Source organism: Oreochromis aureus, linkage group 5, assembly GCF_013358895.1.
Source record: "Oreochromis aureus strain Israel breed Guangdong linkage group 5, ZZ_aureus, whole genome shotgun sequence".
Lineage (NCBI taxonomy): Eukaryota > Metazoa > Chordata > Actinopteri > Cichliformes > Cichlidae > Oreochromis > Oreochromis aureus.
In genome coordinates, this window is record NC_052946.1 from 28861081 (window position 1) to 28877606 (window position 16526).

General features: G+C 35.7%; 1 protein-coding gene across 2 annotated transcripts in view; it reads right to left on the reverse strand.

Moving 5' to 3' along the window:
* Positions 1–16278, reverse strand: part of chd6 (chromodomain helicase DNA binding protein 6) — a 93923-nt gene extending 77645 nt beyond the window's left edge. The window contains exon 1 of one of the 2 annotated variants that reach the window (XM_039611967.1): positions 15193–16278. The gene's annotated coding sequence lies outside the window, so the exon portion shown is untranslated. Of the gene's footprint in view, positions 1–14361; positions 14473–15192 lie in introns of those variants that run through there. The other variant, XM_039611966.1, reaches the window with a different exon arrangement.
* Between the last annotated feature and the right edge of the window lie 248 nt (positions 16279–16526).

The following is a 16526-nucleotide window of genomic DNA, read 5'->3' on the forward strand; positions in this document are numbered from 1 at the left end:
CACGATTACGTCGACTATTAAAATCGTCGACGACTAATTTAATAGTCGACGCATCGTTTGAAGCTTTGTAAGATCCCAAAAGACGCAGGAATAAGTAGTAGTATTTAAGAGTGTAATAACGGACTGAAACAGAAGATGGCAGCACTGCATGTGTAAGGATGCCAGCTGCCGTTAAACCCCGAAGAAGAAGAAGCGGTGTCCCAGAATTCATAGCGCGCCCAGCGCAGTTGTCAACAATGGCGGCAGCTAGTTAGTTTTAATATTACTCTTATTATTTTTGGGGGGGTCACAAAATAAAGTTTAACATATTTTCAGGCCAGAATGTAGCTGTTTAACCTCAAATATCTGCTCAGTTTATCAAGACACCACGTATTTTCAAAAGCACTCCGATGTTTTCGGAGACGTCTGTTACCCACCAGCTCGATAGTTAGCCAGGGTTCAAGGCTCACTAGAGCCTGTGAGAACAACGGACTCCCGGCAAATCGTTTTCAAACCCACCGCTGTCTTTCGCTACTCAGGTTAAACATGTAATATAAGTCACTTAGATAACTAAAAAAATGTTATTGTTTGGCTTTTTTTAGTATTTTATTTGTTCCTAAGTAAATCCGTTTGGCTGAGAAAAGTTATAGTTTTTACACAGCTGAATAAACGTCAAGCAGAAAACTGATTATCAGAAGTGTGAGATGCTCGAGAGTATACTCTGGTGTCCTGTTAAATTTTAGATAGCAAGGAGCAGACGGCTGAGTTTATTAAACTCCACCGAAACAATCTGCAAATGTCATTAAAATTTAATAAACTATCATCTTGTCTTTATTTTTAGTTAGCACATACCTTAAACACTTAAAGCTGTAAGCTAATGATAGTTATATAAGAGCAGATGCATGCTGGTGCAATAAACTGTACGTTTTACGTCCAATGGATGCATGATCTGATTAGTCGACTAATCACAGAAATAATCGGTGACTAGTCGACTATCAAAATAATCGTTTGTGGCAGCCCTACTGGCACGACATCAAATTTAACCAAAGCGTTTTATCTTCTGAAAGATTCAATACATTCAAAGTTAAGCTACGCAGTCATTGCACATATCCAGATCTTACTGCATGTGACAGAACAGAAACAACTTCCTCAACATTACAAATAACTAAGAAATGAGTGCAGAGATGTATGTGCGTGCTGAGATAATCACAGATGACAGAATAGTGCATGAAAACGGGAAACAGCAATGTAAAGGAGGTGTAAATTTCTTGTTTTAGTTGAAAGACTGCCCAAAAAAGAAATAAAAATGAAACAAGTTAAATGGAAGTCAAAAAGACATCTTGTGGAGGCTTTTCCTTTTTTAAAAACTTCTGTGGTACATTCCTTTATCCCTGCACACCTGTCACCCATGAATATTGATGCAAGAGCATGCCGTTTCCAAATATCAAACAACCCTCTACTGCTCACTCATTTTGCAGCCTTATGTGACAGAACTCATATGCAAACAAAAACAAGCGCACATGCATGCACACACTCGCAAGCACACCACAGGGTATGTGAACAACAAAGACTGCATTTGAAATGCAAAAAACAGAAAAAACACTTGCATGCAAAAATGTCTCGACCCAGACAGAGCTGCATTGTTACAATATCGTCATAATATGCCACTTACTATATAACATCTGTTGACTAAAAATATAAAATCAGAACAAGTTGAAACACCCTAGGTATTTAATAGTCCAGGCTTGTGTTTCAACAGTTTTTTCCTTTTTACAGATGGCAGTTACAACATAGGAAGTATATTATAGTTTGTGCATACTGGTAGGGCTTTGATTTTAAACTTTCAAATTAGCACTGGGCGATATATCGAGTTTTTAAATATATCGATATATTTTTATACAAGAATGAGATGTGACAATATCGTTTATATCGATATAGTATATGGTACATTATAATTATACTTGTGGAGCTGCAAGTTTGCCTCTCTTTCGTCCACTTTTTCTCTACACAACATTACTCCGCTTCGCCTCTCTCCTTCACTGAACACAACTCCCCCTCCCCCATCGCTTCACCTGCAGGCAACGACAAGATGGACACGGCAGCTATCAAAGAGGAGCTGGTCGGTAAGAAGAAAACATCTGGAGATTACTATTTTAGTGCTGGTAGCGTTAATCTCGCAAATCTCCATTAACGAGTTACCGCGGCTCGCCCCGTGCGTGGGGCTGGACGGCGTCAACACGTTAACAAGCTAACTGCGCTAATGCGTTGACACCATGCAGCCCCACACACAGGGGCTGCACGACCTAAAATCCTTTCATTTTCTCAAAAAAACGACAGTGTGCCTTATGTATGAATTCTGGTTGTGCTTACTGACCACAAACCGACTTTATGTGGTACATGGCGCTCAGCAATCTGTCAAAAATGTTTTAGTACGACTTTGTTAAGCTACGAAGCTGCACCGCTTCATGGATTGTCGGAGAATTACGGCTACCGTAGTCAGAAGTGCTTCAACGTAATATTACCGTATTGTGTGCCTATAACGACTACAAATGGCACCTGTTAAGAGACAAGGTTACGAAGCGGATTTCAAACACAAGGCTGTCAGTCACGCAGTAGAACTTGGGAAAAGAGCAGCTGCGAAATCTGTCTTTGTTATTATGCTCGGCGTCTTTTAGTTTACATTTTGACTGCACAATCGTGAGCTTTTTGTTTTGCACAAAAACAACATTGTTTAATTTTATTTATGGAGCATTATTATTTAATAAATGCTGATAATTCATTTCTAAGTAATTTTTTTCATGTACATCTACGATGTATGTTAATAAAAGTGCCTGTGTCAGATTTGGGACACAGCTTTGACTAAAAACTCTTTTTGTTTTTACTTTATGGCTTTAAAAAAATATCGAGATATATATCGTATATCACCATCCAGCTAAAGAATATCAAGATATGAATTTTGGGTCATATCGCCCAGCCCTATTTCAAATGTTATGATCTGTATCAAGTGTGTATTATATATAGACATAATTTATTTAAACGTTAATTAACGATTGTGCAGGAGCATTACTAAATAATGATAAATAAACACCAGAAACCAGACTGCCAACATTTTTTTCATGTTTATCTGAGTCATACTGATTCAGATAAAGAAAGTAAAGGGTCACACACTGGACACTAAATCAAAGCATGTTTAAAAAATTTTTCAATGAAAATATTACCCAATGGCCTTACAAGATGAATGCTGAAAAGAAAAAAAGTTATAACATTGACCTGGTGTTTTTGTTTTTATTCTTTATAATTTTTCTTTTTTATATATGTAAAATGACTAAAGTCAACTGTAGGCTAATGAGATAAATTGGGTGACACAACTTTTATATTACAAGAAATTTCTGTCCTTAGACTTACTGAGGGGTCGACTAAATAAAAGACAGGAGAAAGACTTGGTACGGACTTACTGGAGCATTTTGCCTCAAGATTACTTAGTATGATGTTGTTTTATGTCTATTTTCTCACAAGTCATTTTGGTTTCCTTTGAGTTTAATGCAGGGCAGACTAAGACAATCTGTGAGCCGATTCCATGGTCTTTAGCATAAGACAGCATGCAACAACTCAACAACAAGCAAGTTTTATTTTGGCCTGTCATGAAGTTACACCAAGTTAACCAAAGCCTGAATGTTATCAGTCAACAGATGCACAGGATATCCAATATCTGACAATATGAAAATACATTTTCACTTTTTTACACAGTAAAATTAATTCAGCGCACAACCTAGCCGTTTACCTGACACCAATCCTTTGAATTGGCTTGAGACATCCCTTATTAATATTCAGATATTGGTTTCAACCATTTCAACCAGACTTTCACTGATTTAGTCAACTTAACACTAGACTTAATAATTAGGGATGTGCTCAACGAGTCAACTAGGCATTTAAACATTGCCAAACTCTGTTCCTCGAATATCTGGATCACAGGACTATGTTTGAAAATAGTCCCATTGTTACTCTTCTGGGGAGACTAACTTACACTGTTAAGGCCAAGAGTGAAGACTCTGTTCATTTATAGGAAACATAAAATAATTAAAAAAAAATTGGAAATCTAGGTTCCATGTGAGTGTAGCGTGAACATGAGCGATTGTCTCAATGCGTTTCTATTTAGTATTGATGCAGGGTGAATGTGAGTGTGTCTGTGTATGGGTGTATAAGTCCAATAGCTGTCTGTATGTCTGTGCGCCTGTGTTCTCTATGAAAATGCAAATATTAAAATATAGAAATTATATATTAAAAATGATATATAATAATTTCTGTCCAAACTCTAATGTAATTACTTTATTTTAAGTCATTTTTAACCAAATATGACAAAAAAAAGTTTACATTTCATGCCACTGGAAAAACGTCTCCTTTAGCTTTTAGAAATTGTAAGTCAAATTTAATCAATTTTCCAAGCCAAACATTAACTGAGAGATTAATCAATAAAAGACAATAGATTTTTTTTCCTCCTCCCACTCAGTAACTACTCTTTTTCCAGTATCAGTTTTACCTGTGAAATTATTTCTATAATGAAACGCCTCTAGGATTTTCATTTTACAACCTTAAAAAGTGGGTGTTAGGGCAGACTTATTCGGAAGCAACAGACAGAAATCCTACCAGGCCATCTCAGTGGAGAGACCCGTTCTCTTTTCAGTGACCTTATTCCCTTCACTCAGTCACTTGCCCTTGCACAAAAGAGCAGAAGAGCCATACTGTTGCTGAGTCTGAGAATCATCAGGAGACAACTCGCTAGAGGGATGAAGAGAAGCAGCCGGCTGTGCTAAATCAGAACCAAATTTCAGCCCCGTTTTCCCCAAACGTGTGTGTGTGTGTGCTAGCTTGCACAAAGAGCGGAGCGCGCCTTAAAAATGGAACACAGCTCCTCCTCACTCCATCTCTGCTTCAGCTGTTCGACGCTTCCACGAGGGAACAAACAAAGCAGCGGACAATGGTGTCAGAGGGAGCCCTGTTTAGATTCATCTTTCTCGGTTAATTACTTATCACCTCTAAATCTCAAACCCTGCTGCTGATGCTGATGACACAGTTTTCATCTTTCCTTGTGCCAAGAATCCAGCCTCCCTAATCTGCTATAGTGTTGTGGCACTGACATGAGCCACACATCAGAGCGCACCATTGTGTGCTATATTTAAGGTCACAAGTGAATCCCGCCTACCTTCTCCACCCAGTGAACGACATGACCATACAACCGCTCACTAACTTACAGCATTTTACACTGAAGACCTGAGTATTGTATTACAGGCATATAATCAATGTGTATTCCTCTATTTTTATTGGTATTATTTATCCCTGTTTATACCCTGTGATGTGTACTCTGAAATTCCTCAATCATCTTTTTCTACATTGTCTTTTAATAAAAGTTTTCATATCAGCTCACATAAGTCGACATAAAAACTGATGCTAACTGATGCTAGTTTAACAAACATTTTTCAAAAAAAAAAAAAATCATAATATACTTGACAATTTAAATATATGCTCTTGTTAATTCAGTTATGATGAGACATAATGACGTAAATAAATCAAAATCCAACTTCCACTACCAATACATTGGAATTTCTCATATGGATGCTTTAACAGCTGAACAGATTTCACCATGATTACCATCACCATAATTTTAATGCTACACCAAACTCTTATGTGAATGCATAGCTGCCTTCTCACCCAAATGCAAAATGCAAAGTGGAAAAATCGAGAGAAGACAGTGTTGCATTTCCTCTGAGGAGCTGACTCACACTAACTGAGATGCATATCGTACAATCAGTTGATCAGTTTAAATCTAATTTCTTCTGTCTCCATCCACAGAAGTGATAAACTGAAACACTAGCACATAAACTGCCCCTTAAACAACAATAAATAAGCACACCAGGAGAAAGCTGAACATAATGAAGAAATCTAACTTATCCTGTCATTTCTTCATAACTATAATAACATAATATTTATAATCATAAGCTTTAAAACTCTTTAATAAGGAACATGTTATGACTAAAGCAGTGACTACAAACTGTGGACAGCTGATCAATTTTATGGTTGGTTTAATTTAAACGGTTCAACTGAGTAGTAAACCATCAATACAGGTTTACTGTAAACATCACAGAGTGCAACAAAGATATCTGACAGCACCATATGCCTCAATGTGGAACACTTCTTTAAGGAGATTAGATACAACACACAGAACCATGTAATGTGTATTACAATCGAAATGTTTTAAATTACTTGACATCCTTGCATTTTTCCTTTTACGTGCTAACATAGTACATGCAAATGATCAACCAAAAGTTCTTCTGAAAAGCTGATTTCCTCCAAAGATTAAGAGTCATTTTTTTCACTGATGCTTTCCTCTCTTACTAAATTCCATGGTAGACCTTGCACCCGAAATTCATATTACACATTAACATTTTTCATGTGGAAAAGTTACAAATAAACACTAATAAACACAACGGTAAAAACAGTAATAATAATAATATTTATATTTATAACAAGGTGCAATAATAATTAATGTGCAATAATAACAGTGTGCAATACAAATACACTTATTCTTCTTTTTTATTACTAAGTTATTATACTGTGTTGTGTTGGTTGTGTTGTTTGTGTTGTGTCGTATCGTGTCGTGTTGTGTTACATGTAGTGCCGACGTAGGACAGTTTTCCAATTTCATTGTACTATTGTACTATGTATGATTGTGCAATGACAATAAAGAGTTATCTTATCTTATCTTAAATAATAATACACTAAAAGCCTTTTTGCATGTATTACTGGTATATGATTCCACCATAACAACAATGTGCAAAATGCAGAATGCAGCAAAACCACTGGGCAAAACAGTGGATCACAGATAACACAGTCTGTAGAGTAACATAGACATAGGACTGCCAGCTGGAAGGAAAAAAAAAAAAAAGAGTTTCAAATGTCACAATAAAAGTTTCCAATGCCTTTGCTGCAGCACAACTGGATTACTTTCATGTGACTTTCTTCAGCAAAAGAAGTAAAAAATGTTACAAGTTGCTCAAAATTCAGCTGCACATTGTGAACTGTGCTGATGCTGATAGGAAAGTACTGAAAACTATATGTGAGGCAGCGATGATGTTCCTGTCAAGAAAGAGGTCAGTGTATGTTTTGTTTTTTCGTTTGTTTTTTTAAGTTTAATGACAAATGTGTTCATGACAATATCGAAAAATGTACTGTTTGAAAGATTATTTTCTCAGATTAGTCAACATCAAAGTTATTTAAAGTTATTTTTAAGTATAGAGAATTGACAATGAATCTCCTAAACAGAGCATGTACATTAAAATACTGAATGTTGGTTACATTTTTGTTAAACCAGCATTTAAAAGTATATGTTTATTAAACAAGATCATTTATAGTAAGAGAGATTGTAGGTTTCACATGAATCTTGCATTGTATAAGGTTTACATATCCGGACATTAAGGTGACCTTCCAAATATTCTTTCTATGAACTCCAATTTCAGTTGTAAGGAAGACGTTGTTTGTTATACTTGATGTTTAAGTACAAAAGTAATTACATTATATGTATATTTTAAAGCAAAAACAGTAGAAAGATGGACTTTGTTACTTTGACGCCACCCATTTTGACTAAAGAAAACAATGAGCGATGAACATTTTTACCATGTCCATGTCGGCGCTTTATAAAACCAGATGTGAGAAGACGGCTTCCGAATGTCAAACCGCTTGTCAATCACAAGTTTTTAGCCAATGAACATACCCCAGATAATCCTCCTTGCTGAAACACAGATTTATAATACTGACTTTTTAAAATTCAACAGGACCCAAAGTGAGTGACTGAGACCATGAACTTGCTCACAATGTTCAGGACAGAAAGCAAATTTCCATTAGACCTCTATCAATGTTTTGCAGACATGTGATCGCTTACCACGTGACTTTAACTTGTCGACCATTTTGGACGTGCAATAATCCTAAAAAATAATGAAAAACCTACTAAACATTATGTAGATGAGATAAACTATGGTAGCTGTGAGTAAACAAACAAATGTATATATTCTCTCAAATGAAGTAAAACACTTTCATGACAAGCTTCTAAATCGTTATGTGGAGAAATTTGATGAGGGAGGGCCAAAGATGAATGTTAACCTATACCCCCCGACTGAGTTTACTGATGTTGTGGAATGTAACCTTGGCATTATTCCTGACTTCACACCACAAGATTTATATCATTATGTTATTAACAATAACACACATTATATTGGACGAGATATGAAGGCCTACAAAAGTTTGAATGCTTATCAGTATTTTGTGGCAAGATGGGTAACAAACCCAAGTGACTGGACTTTGCTTGGAACTGTAATCACTGGATCAAGTGGGCCACAGTCACTGCTCAGGTATTTTCCTGATTTTTATTACATTTTGATATTGACACACTGACATGTTGGTAAATGGTTGAGGATATCCGTATTTTCATCAGTAAGCGCTGCTGTAAGCTCCAGTTCGCTGCTATTCACGTCTGTTACTGAAATTTTTTTTTTGAAGTAGATCTAAAGTGGCATTTAGCAAATAAACTCTTGTGATGTGAGAATGTAATCAAACTGTTGATCAGAGGGAAAACAGTTTAAAAGTTTTAGGACCCTAGTTTCTAATGTTAGCTGGCATGACGTTAGCTTGTAACGGAGTTTGACTAACATCGACAGACATCCATACAGTATGACAGAAGGGCATTTGAAATTGTATGTTTTTTTCCTTTATAAGTCAAACCACCTTTAAAAAAAAAATTATAATTAGTTGTTTACTGTTCAGGCTGAGCTTGAAAACAAAACCTGCTACCAAAATATAATTATTAAGAAACTGCATAAATTGTATTAAATTATATGTTAGATAGAGAGTTGTGTTGGTGAGATCAGTAACACAAAAGAAAATTTTTTCTGACACTACATGTTTTAATTTCACTGCAGTAATGCCACAATATTAGTTCCAAGGTGGAGTTTGTGCCTAATGAAGTGACCAATGACTGTGTATCTGCACCAACTCTAAGTTTATTCCAGTACCAAAGCTCTTATAATCACCATTTCACAGAACTTGATACAGTTTAAATAAAAGTTAAACAGGTTAAACAGTACTGTTTAAATAAATAAATGTGTACTGTTAAAATAAATAAATTTAAAGTTTAAATAAGTTTAAATAAATACAAATAAAAAAACATAATACAATGACTTATAAATTATTTAAACCCGATATTTAATAGATAACAGCTCAAAGACATATCAAATGTTCTAACTGAGAAACATTTCTGAAAATGCATCATAATTTTGAATTTGAGGTCAGCAACACTTCATAAAAGTTAGAAGAAGAGAATGTTTTTTGCTACTGTGTTACATCACCTCTGTTAACCATATTCCCTTTGGAAACTGATAATAGTTTTAAAAGTGAGTATTTCATTATTGATACAGGATTTCAGCAGATAAACAGTTTGTGCCATCATTGTCATATTTTTCATTTCATAAACATCTAACTGTTTTTATTGTGAGCCACATCTGAGGAGCGTACTATGAAGCAAGATTAATGGATAGCAATGACAAACTTAAAGTCTGAGTTTTGTGTGTCACAAAGAAGACTCTTTTAACCTTGCTATATCACCATGGTAACTTATGCTGAACAAATAACCGGAGCAGGTTATATCCAGAGTTTTGGTTTAATAATTGACTAGATGCACCACATTTTTACTGATTCTTTTATGTTTAGCATGTTTTAAGTGCAATTCAGTTTGTTTGCGGGGCAAATACATTTTATATGTGGAAGTTCTTAAGCTGTATGTCTGTGAAGATTCTCAGTCATCCAGGTAATCTTAGTCTAAGGAGCTTGGGAAAAAAGCGTCTAAAGAAGTCTAGATGCTTTTCTTTCCAAACTTCTTAGACTTCTTAAGCTATAACTTACTAAAATCACAAAAAAAAGCCAAGCTGTAAAGTTAGAGCAGCTCAAACTGTTTATCATATTGTCATTTGGAATGTGCATGTATTTGGTGATATGGAAAATGTATAAATATTTTTATATTTGATTCTAACCTGCTGTCAAGCCACTTTTACATTGCTAGAATTGGAGCTACAAAACAAAGAACACACGGTAAGAATGCATATTGTATCAATAAAATTAATTTTACTTTAATCTGCTAATAGTCAGCAGATTAATAATAATAATTATTAAACGTTAAATGAATTCAGTTTACAGTTTCAGATATCTAAAGTACAGCTTTTATGTTAGAAATAAACACAGAGCGTACTGAACGTTATATTCCAAGGTTAAGGATTTCCAGCAGCCTTAATGTAATTGTACTGTTAACTGTAACAGTTTTGCATTCTATTGTTATGTTCACTGTGTTCTTTATAGTTTACAGATTTAGACTTCTTAGATTCACCATTTTATCATCATGAACTGATCACATGTGATTGGAGTAGGCGACACTCATAAGGATCATTTGTGTGCGCAAGAGAAATGCCCCTTTTTAATGTGAACTTGTGCAGATCCTGAAGCAGAAAGCCTGGCTTAACAGAGAAGAGCGATAACCATTGTTGTGATACCGGTAATCTCTGCCTGGAGTCTTAGTTTTTGTCAAGCCAGTAAATGCAAAAATGAAAAAAACGACAAAAAACAAAAAACATACACCTCTGGGCTGCTGGCACTCGGCTGTGGCACGCCTATTTTTTTTTTTTTCTTCTCTTTAACTACAGGTCCAGGCTAATGAAGTATGTGCTCAGCTAAACAACCATAATATTTCCTGAACATATATATATCTCTATCTATCTATCTATCTATCTATCTATCTATATATATATATATATATATATATATATATATATATATATATATATATATATATATATATATATATACACACACACATATACATATATATATATATATATATATATATATATATATATATATATATATATATATATATATATATATATATATATATATATATATATATATATATATATATATATATATATATATATATATATATATATATATATATATATATATATATATATATATATATATATATATATATATATATATATATATGTATATATATATATATATATATATATATATATATATATATATATATATATATATATATATATATATATATATATATATATATATATATATATATATATATATATATATATATATATATATATATATATATATATATATATATATATATATATATATATATATATATATATATATATATATATATATATATATATATATATATATATATATATATATATATATATACATATATACATATATATATATATATATATATATATATATATATATATATATATATATATATATATATATATATATATATATATATATATGTATATATATATATGTGTATATATATATATATATATATATATATATATATATATACACACACACACACACACACACACACACACACACACACACACACACACACACATACATATTCTTGACGGCACCATATGTTCCTCCCAAGAACTGTACAGCATTAATGGAGCCCACACAGATATGAGGTTACCCAAGCCATGTGCACTAATGTATACCCCTTCAATCACAGATGCTGGATTTTGAACTATGCACTGATAAAAAGCCAGATGGTCACTCCCCTCTTTATTACACTAAAGGATTCAGTTTCCATGATTTCCAAAAAAGGATTAGCAATTTTAACTGGTTACAGAGCAGACCAGTTTCTACTTCACTTAAGTCTATCCCAACTGAGCCCAAAGATGGCGACAGGGGTCGTGGATCTTGTTTATGTATACGTTTTCCTGCATGTTATAGTTGAAACTTGCATTTGTACGCTGAGCAAAAATCCTGTGGTTCTCGGAGGTGTTCCTGAGCACATGTGCTAGTTTCCGTTTTTAATGCTGCGCTGCCCAAGGGCCAGTAGATCACAAGCATTCAATACTGGTTTTCCGTATTAGACCCTGTGTACAGACATTTCTCAGAATTTTCTGATAATATGTGAAATAGATTTTTTTTAAATGCCCCCCCCTCCCCCCTATAGTTTTCCCTGTTCCAACATTTTATTAAATGTCTTATTTGCATCAAATTTATTAAAAATAAGAATTTACAGTTTCAGTATTTGATCATCTGCCTTTGGTTTATTTTCACACAAACACATATTAAATAATTTACAAATCATTGCAATCTCTCTTTTATTTACATGTTATAAAGACAAAAGTTTTAACTGATACTGTCACAGAAACAGTACACTGAGCTGTGTTTGTGTCATTTGTCCAACAGATTAAAAACAATAAGTTGGAACGCAATCCAATGTAAAACCACTACTAAACAGTTGATGTATAGTTGAACTGACACCATTCTGAATGTGAACAAAAAAAATGAACATTAAAATCTTCAGAATACAGAATGTGTGGCACATTATTACATTAAACTGTGTAGGTGTGCCTAATAAAGTGGAGAGGGAATGGAAAGGTCACAGATTATGAGTACTTATCTGGATTTATTATTAAATAATACAATGGTTCAGGTTTTTCTGATCACTGAAGTAGATGAACACACTTTTATTTGGTTTAAATGGAGAAAAAGCTCTTGCAGAATATGTTCAAACACTGAGCATGCAGTTCTCTACAACAGGTGGCTCTTTTAGAGCTTTCCTTGTGAGAACTGTCTGCCTGTTGCCTCAAGTAACATTTTTTAAAGTTAATATAATTTTTTTTTTCCCAAAGCATTTTAAAATATGCACAGTACGGTGGCGCAGAACATTATCTGTTTAAACACTGTCAATTTTTGGTCACAAATAAATAAATCTAAAAATAACCATACGCAAGGTAATGGTGTGATCTAACAGGAAGGAAAGATGTTCAATACTACTATTCAGCTTTCAGTTATTCTGACCTCGGTGCCAACTGATGTCAACAGCTGTAAAAATTCCCATGGTGTGAACATCCGGCATCAGTATGAGAATAATAGCACAGAAGATTCTTAACTATTTATATAAATGTATGTAATTAAGTTGAACTTTGTGTACTACAGCATACACAAATGTACACTGCTTGAACTGTCAGCTGTCTCAACAACTGAGAAAAAGGGGGCAAAAGTTTTTTTTTTTATTCCCTCTGCTTTCTCAATGATGGAGTTAAAGAAACACGGCAGTTCTGCAAGTCAAAATTAAAAAGACTGTCTACTTGTCCATGATAGGTGTACAAGTAGGCAGACAGGCGCATTCAGGCCAAAGTTTTCAAATAGCCTGCATGTCTTTTTCCTCCCACAGTCAAAAGACATGCATCCTTTATCTTTTGGCTGTAGCACACCAAAATAAGGCCAACATACAAATACTGGGTCACCATGCCTCCTGGTGACCAAAGAGAGTCATACTGCAAACCACCAAAGAAAATCCTGAGAATTGAAAAAGCAACTTTTCAGCTCTCACAAACTGACTGAATTAAACTAAATGCATTCCTAGCAACAGATAGGAGCAGTTATTTATGTCAAATACGAAGGACTACTTCCAGCCTTACACCATACTAACTGGTAAGGGAAAACATCCTGTACATATGCTGGACTAGCATTTATAGAAGTCTTTTCTAGTCTTACTGACCACTCAAAGCACTCTACACCACAAGCCACATTCACAACCTTGGTCTTCCAGACTGGAGAGTAAAGTCAGAATAGATTGGGTAAAAACAATTTAAGAGTTTCCACTTATCCTACACATAAACATTCTTTGTAACATTATTAATCTCCAAGTCATTGTAATAGGGATTATCTTTTAGTACCCTTTGTCTGTGCACCTGGCCAGGTGAAAATGTAGGGATTTAGGGACAACACTTTCACTTAATGACTCAGTGTGCTTGCATGACTCATTATATCCCCGAATACACACCTGGCTGTTATAGGTACAAATGTTTCATAAGGGGCTATGAGGCTAACAAACTAGCTTTTATCAAACCTCTTTGAGGTTTTGGCTATAATGAATGCTAGCAGACGCATAGGCTAGCGCACAGCTAGCATGAATGTTGCAAGCCACTGGATTGCCACAAGTTGGGAGGGCTAGCTAGGAGGAAAAAAAATAAGTTCCCGGCGAGTAAAAAGCCGACTTGGGGCGAAAAGCACAAAACACACACCGGACACACCGACAGAGAAAAGGATACACTGTGTCCCATTTCATGTTAGCCCCCGTAGCTACCGCGCTAGCTTTCTCCGCTAGCTCTGTAATGTCACTGCATCGCTGTTGTAAATACATTATAACAGCCCTCTCCTTACACGTGTGGAGAGCCTCTAAAACTCCTTCTCGGGGACATCTCTCCACCGAAAAAACCTCCCCAGCGGGCTGCTCACCTGCTCCGGACACCGGACACACGCTCTCACCGGCGAGACATCCCCCCGGTTAGCCCGAAAAACACTGGCGCTTTTTATTTCCAAGGACACAAAATCGCCATGACAGTTTAGAAAAATGCATAAAAAATTAGCAGGCAGAGGAGGGAGGGGAGAGAGAGAGAGGGAGAGAGAGATGAGGAGGGGAGAGGAGGGGAGGGGAGGGGAAGGGAAGAGAGGAGGAGAGGAGGGAGGAGGGAGGAGAGAAGGGAAGAGGGAGGAGGAGGGAGGGAGAATAGAGGAACTCCACGCAATATCTATTTAATCCACATAAAGCTACCAGCTCCGCGGAGTTCATTCAGTCTGGATGCTGGAGTTCTGCACTGCCAGTCTAGACACAGCCACGCGCACGCGCACGCACGTTCACAAAGACAAGCCGCATCCTAAGTCAAAGGGCGCTTCTTACCTAAAATGGCCACTGCAGCAGCCAAAACACAAACAGCATTTTATTTGGTGGAAGTTTAGCATCAGCGGCGGCGGTGTGGCTGCCGCAGCCAGCCTAACCTTACCACTTTGATCCAGTAGCAGCTCAGCGTTTCACATTTTTCCATTGGCTGCAGCCTAGCGCAGCTGGCTCCATGCATATTTCCATTGGCCCTGCAGCTGTCAAGCAAGCAAAAACGAGCCACTCTCTCCCGGGTTTGTCTGAGAGCTATCGCGGCAGCCCCAGGCAACACCATTGTGTATTGTGTGTATTTTCCTCCCTGCCTGCGGATTCTCATAGATGTGAGCCTCATGCCCACTGCCTCTTGCTTTTTTTAGGTGGTGGTGGTGGTGTTGTGTTGTTGTCCTTACCGCAGACTTGCCGGGAAATCCTTCTCGTACCGGGAGAAGCTTCCCACCGCACCAACCGGCTGCCTCCTGCTGCTGTCATTGAAGGAATGAAAAAAACAAGAGGGGAGCGTTCAGTTTTCAACCCCCCCGATGCAACAAAACGAAGGGGTTTACATTTCTCCTCTGCTGGCTGCATCCACCAATCATGTCGCTTTTTACTCCTCCATCATTACCGGGTTTGAAGGGCGGAAGAAAAGAAATAAGACATTCCACGTCTTTTGCAGATCGGGTTGCGTTTCCCGGATGTTGAGCTTCGTTGCTGGACTTAAAATTGCTGTTTGTGAGATGCAGGATGTATCAGATGTTAACTTTTGCTTTTTTTTAGCGATCTGTTTCGATAAAAGGCTGATACGAGTGTGTCTTTTGAGAAGACTTGGAACCTCTCTTTGTTCCCAGCTTCACCTGGAGTGTGCTGGCTTTTAGCACCACCAGCCTGTTACCTTCTTCCATTATTCTCCAGCTAAACACGCTTTTTATGATACACAATAAACTTTTATTCAGAGCCTATTCATTCTCTTGTAGCTGTGAAAACGCTCATTTTTTATGTGTGTGTCAGGAACTTCTGACTTCAAAGAGATACATCAGAAATTTATAGTCACATGTTGACATTTGGGACTTAAAGTTTGACTTTGTTCAAAATACTATGACCCAATCTTAAACTCTTTTTTCTTTAACTTTCAACCATACTACGCAATCTTCACCATTGATTATCACTGACCATTTACTTACTCATCTTTACTCATCTTAGGTGGCTTAAAAGCTAAAAAAAAAAAAAAAAAAAAGATTCCCTGTGCTGATTCTGTTATAGTTACTGTGTGTAAGTATGTTTGACTCCATTATTGTTACAGGTGCACTATAGCATCTATTTCAAGCAGAGGTGTTGGGGAATAAACTATTTGTACATAACAGTTTGCCTCAAACATATGTTTAAACTTACTTTTAAACGAACAATAAAACAATTATCTAGACAAATGTGTTTATGTATTTTCCTTCCTTTTAATAATGAAATCGTATCACACCTAATTTTGAACATTTAAAATCACATATGGTATCAAAGTTACATTTACAAATATCAACATATTTCTTGTCAAATTACTGCCATCTATAGCTGTGCTATAATCCTGAACTTTCCTCTGAACTCTGTTTTTCAAACTTGACTTATTAAAATTAATTCAAAAATAAATGCTTTGCCATTTATTTTTAGGTGCAAACATCGATTAATAGTTTATATTCAAGAGCACCCTTTATTTTATCTTTTCTTTTTAGCTTTTTTTGATGAAATGGAGCTGGAGATG